Source organism: Lactuca serriola, chromosome 7, assembly GCF_051521515.1.
Source record: "Lactuca serriola cultivar US96UC23 chromosome 7, Lser_US96UC23_V15, whole genome shotgun sequence".
NCBI classification, from domain to species: domain Eukaryota; kingdom Viridiplantae; phylum Streptophyta; class Magnoliopsida; order Asterales; family Asteraceae; genus Lactuca; species Lactuca serriola.
The window spans coordinates 188,751,468-188,757,467 of NC_136414.1; positions in this window are offsets into that span (position 1 = coordinate 188,751,468).

The window sequence follows — 6,000 nt, forward strand, 5'->3', positions numbered from 1 at the left end:
GAATCCTTTTTCCCAAATGATGGCCCCATCACTCAGTAGAGTATGGATGACAACCACAGACTATTATAGACAGTCTAGTGGAACACTAGCAGGCTCGCAACTTGTAGGTGTTGTGAACGATGTGTTCACCGGTGTACTCTAAAAACCCATTGACATGTATTGCGAGTGGATACTGTCGATAAACGAAATAGCCCTGGCAGATATGGATTTAGTGCCTGTTGACTAAACCCTGGCAACGATGGATTTCGTGCCGATTCCTTAGGATGATCCTTAGGAATGAATTAACGAGGAGTGGCTGATTCTTAGGGTAGACCCTTAAGAGTGAAGAAGATAATGGGGATGGGTAATTGGGTTAACTATTTGACGATTAAACATAATAATTATATTATCGTGGGTTGAAAACCCTATGTACTCACGAGGTTTCCCAACCTGACCCACTCAGTTTATTTATATCACATGTGTTGATATGAAGTCACATTATACAGAGAGATTAAGGAGATATAGATCACTAGTGATAACGAATGTAAGTTCTGTTTGTGCTTATGTTTCTGTATTGAAAATGACATGCCAAATGTTTTAAAATGAATAAAAATACTTTTCTTCAGAAATGCTTTGATAATGTATTTATCATGTTTTACTGGGAACAAATTCCGCAACATTTTGATTAAAAGAGTTACTCTGATTTTTATAAAGCATAAACAAAATCGGTCTTTTTTGGCTTTGAAAATGGGGATGTCACACTTTTAAGCCACCCCAAAGCTCGATATTGTAGATCAAGCTTCCCAAGTCATGTTTATCATGTGAAGTTGCAAACTTTACATACATGTAAGGCTCTAAAGGCTTAGAATGTCAAATCCAAGCTTATAATGGGGCTTAACTCAAAAGGGAAGGTTCATACTTGCTAAAGTGTGAGACTTTATAACTATAAAGACCAAGATAAACTCAAATATGAAGTTGCAACCTCAGATCCTAGCCCATACCCAAAATTGGCTAATATACATGCTAGAAAAGCCCTAATCTTAAACATAAAGAGATCTAGAAAGAGGGAAGGTCAAGGTAACGACTTGTTACCTTCAAACTTATGCCAATAAGAAGAAGAGTCAGATCCACTAGCTCCTCTATGCACAATCCTCTTATACTCCAAGTCTTCTTCTTCCAAATCACCTCCCAAGCTTGAAAATCACACAAAATGGAGCACACACACGAATTATGTTTTCTGGACTCACAAGTGGTTGTAAGGGGAGGCTAAGGGGGAAAAGGATCCTTTAATTAGTGTGCAAAACTCCAGAAATTATGGTTTCATACTTCAGCTCCAACTTGTCGAGTCATGTCCTCGTACTCGTCGAGCCAATCACTTAAACACTTGGCCAGAAACGTTCCTACTCGACAAGTCAAGGCATACCATTACCACCATCTTATAATGAAAAGCCTTACCTCCTAAGGCGTTACAGCCTCACCTCCTAAGGTGTGTCCAACCTCCTCCCACCAATCTCGAGCTTTGTCTTTTAGAAGACAAGATAAAAGTCTGACCTTTTCCTACTCGGGGCAACAGCTAGCACAGAAGGCGTTCGTGACATCTGCCAACCAATGAATGCTCGTAATTAGGTTCTTCTTCCGGAAGAACTCAAGATCCCCACATGCTCGGAAGTCACGAAAACTCATAGTGAGAGCTCCCACCATTACCACCATCTCATAATGAAAAGTGCCCAAGTGCTCATCCATAATCTCCATGATAGCCTCCTTGATCGTACCGAAGATCATCGGAGTCTGCTTAAGGACATTGCATGTAATCTCTAATGAAATGAACTCACACATCTGATCATCCATATGTCTGGCCCTAAAGCCCAAACCTGAACCATCACTGGTACCAGAACCACTACCTGAACCTCCTCGAGTGACCACAATATTGAAAATAAACCATGCAAACCATCCGAATATACTCAAAGAATCCCACATTCTACAAGCTCTCTAGTATCATCGTGACTTTCCTTGACTTGATTTTGGATCTTCTGCTTCCAGTTGTATGAGCCCATACTACCTTCCAGATATATATGTACTTTCCTTAAGGATCCCCCCGATTCCTCCAAGTCACTCCCTTATCAATCCAAACAATTCTCAATAAGTCAAGGCTTTCAGCATCGAATCACTTCGTAGGTCTTCCTAGGGCTAATACCACACCACTCTCCACCATTAATTGTAGAAGGAACTTCCCCTTAACACCCTCTGAGTAGCTCATGAATATAATTATATATCACCAACACTAGATAATTCTTCGAATAAAAGGTCTCACACTACAATGGTTGGATTCAAACAAGAGCTTTGCAATAGAGTTAAAAGTTAACCTTATAAAATTATCTAGTCTCAGTAATATGTAACCTAGCATATTTGCTTACTAGTTAGTTGATGTAAATGGGAACTCCTAAAAATCACAAAGCAAGCATCATTCAAGCATCGAGTAATCGGAATCAAAGCATAACCTAAACAGGCCATCCTATCACTGACTGATTAATACTAGCATGAAAGTCTACAAGCTCATACAGTAGGCACATAAAGGCATCTCTCCTAGCATTGTATCATGCAATCTTTAGCAGATCCTTAACCCTCATCTAGAATTTGATTTATAGATTCACAATTCAGAACATAACATAAAACATGTGTGGGTATTTTGGGAAAACTTATTTGAGCTTGGTCGATGGCATGCACCACACCCCTTTCTTTTATTAGAAAAACTCTTTTAATAAAACATCTATTTTATGAAATTTTTTGCCAAATCCTCAGTTTGAGTTCAGACATACCCGTGAGTATGCCTGAATCCCTCAAACCAAGGCTTTAATATCAACATGTGACATCCCAAATTTTAAAAACCAAAAATTTCATTTTCATAATAATAAATCCATCAACCAAACATGTTCATATAACCATAAAGGAAAATCAGAGTATGTCAACCAACAATCCCAATGCATCAAATTCAAATAAGGAAGAAATCATTGTGTGTGCAATTCGATTATCCCGAGCTCTTCCCCTTCGATCCGGAAGTACCGGAAACATAAACTAAAAACCGTAATCACGAAGCTTAGTGAGTTCTCCAAAATACCTCATACTATACATATCACACATACAAAGGGCCATGCCCGACACCCATTGGGCCCTACCCGACATCAAGACCTACTCAGAATAGGTATGTATGTATCAAGTGATGGGCCCCTCCGATCATACCTATCAGGCCCCGTCTGGCATTAGGCCCCACCCGACATACATACAATACATACACACATGCATGGTCATGTAGAAAACTAGTATACATATAACCACAATCCATTGGTCGGCATTGGTGCCTTCGACCCGCTAAGCATTGGGAGGAAACTCACCTCAAACAACTGGAAAAATTATATACATGCTCAGGTTGCTAATCCGGGAAATCTCCTTACTAAATATACTCAAATAACATCCTAATTAAAAATTAGTGCATAAACCTGTTGGATTAGGTATCTAAGACCATAACTATAATTGGTATATACTTCAATTGAAAGTAGCACATTCCTTTTGGGTTGCCCTCAAACCTAGTAACTAGACAAGGAAATTATGAAAAAAGAGAGATTAATTTATTATAAGAGTAATAAATTAATATAAATGATTTATTAATATGTTATGAGATTAATATATTAATCAGAAATCATAATGTTTGATTAATAGTTAGACAAAAATTAACTGGAATTTATTTTGGGGTTAATTGTATTAATTATGAAGTACATTGACTAGTTTGCAGTTATTAGATAGTTGGATGGAAGGTTCCAAAATCTCCTTGGAGGAGGTGGAAGAAATTCTTAGGGGAGACCCTAATGATTTCGTCCAAGGGCTTTAGTAGAGGCCTATGGATTAGCTTGCGCCTTAAGCAAAGGAACATTAGGTTATCTCTGAAACCTTAGCTGCCTCAACTATAAAACGATCCCTCTAGCTCTCAATTGTAGCACTCCTTCTCTAGAAGAAACCCTTGGTTGAAAATTGCATACTCCTCCTCTCTCTCTATACTTTACTTCTTGCTAGCTCTTGGGTGTGACTCCATTAGAGGCATTACATTTGTGGTGCTAGGCTTCGAAGAAGATCAAGATCAAGGATTAGCAATTGTTTACTATAATAATTAACATGTATCTGATTCTAAACCCTAATTAGTTATTTACGAAAATAGCCTCCTCTCTTAGGGTTCTTGTTTTTTGCAATTCAAAGGTATATGTTCAATAATTAAAACATATATCCAAAGTAGGTTGCATGTGAACTTAGGAATTATTTTTTCTAGTTTATTTTTTACCTAAAACCCATCAATGGAATAAGAGCCATTGGTTTTGTTTTAAATTGAATTGCTATAATAGTTAAATTGTAAATTAGGGTTTATAGCTATTAAAACATGAAAGTGAATAGCTTCAATGTATCTCAAAAGAATTAGGAATTTCACTTCATTTTGTTTTGTCGTATGGTGGAATTAGTGAATCGTCATTCACTTACCTTTATGAAATTCACACTTGGATCTCGGCATCCCATTTCTAAGTTGTGAACCCTTATATTTAGATCCTAACCTTAATATTATATGTTTGGGTCATTATATTAAGGTATCCTGAAATCTAACTAAAATTATCCTCTTTTGCATATGTCTAATCCTGGAAACACTTCTGCTTCATCATCCTCCAACCACAAGTTCTCTTTTCTCTCCATTTGCTCAAAATTCGTTATGGATGGCTGAAACTATAACGATTGGATGCACAATATCAAAATGGTGCTTCAGTTTGAGGATAAAGAATATTTCCTTGAAAAGGAGATCAAAGAGATTGATGAAACCAAAGCCACTCTAGAAGAACAAAAAGCACTATGACGATGCAACCAAAGTGGCTTACATCATGGTTGCAACCATGTCTCCAGAACTACAGAGGTACTATGAGGACTACTGGCCTTTTGAGATGAACAAGGACCTTATGGAAAAGTACCATAAGCGAGCTCATCAAGAAAAGTTTAAGGTAGTCAAGTCACTCATGGATTGCAGGATAAAGGAAGGGGACTCGGTTGTTAGTCATGTGCAAAGAATACAATGCTACATAGAGAATTTGGTCAAACTTAATGTGCATTTTGATGAGGAGTTGGCCATTGTCATAGTCTTAAACTCATTTCCCGATTGTTATGGTCAGTTCATCCTAACTTACCATTTGAACAACACTGAGCAGACATTGGCCTAATTTCATAACTTGTTGCAAACAGCTGAGGCAGGGATGAAGGGTAAAAGTATAGCATGCACTCGTGCTAGTGCCCCCGTCTTAGCGATTGGACAGGGAAAGGGGAAAAAGAGGAAAGGTCCTAAGCAAAATTCGAAGGGCAAGGCCCAAGCTGGGTCGTCTGGTAGTGGCCCAAAGGCCAAGCCCAATGTTGTCATTTCCCATGTTTCTGACCCAAAAGATGTTGATTGCTTTTATTGCAATGACAAGGGGCACTAGAAACATAGCTTCCCAAAATATCTGTAGCACATCCAGGATGGCAAAGTGAAGCCATATTTAGCAGGTATTTACACTATTTCTTCTAATAACTCATTATCTTCTCCTTTTTGGGTCCTTGATACAGGATGTGGTTTTCACATCTGTTATGATTTGCAGGGGCTAAAAGAAAGTGAGCAGGTGGAGCGAGGGAGGATAAACTTGATAATGGGAAACAGAAAGTCTTCACCAGTAACCAAAATCGAAGTTTATCAACTTTTGCTTAATAATGATGTTAGATTATATTTGTTGAATTGTTGCTATTCGTTATAAATGACGCGAAACATTATTTCATTTCATGCATTGTTCAAACAAGGTTTCAAGTATTCTTTTAATGATTTGAATGGTTCAATTTCCGTTTATAAGAATGGAATTTTTGTGTTTGAAGTTTTACCTTGTGATGGTGTGTATGAAATAGTGACTTGTGTTGATAGCTTAGGTAATAGCGTGTTTAATATTGACTTGTCTAATAGTGTAGACAAAGAAT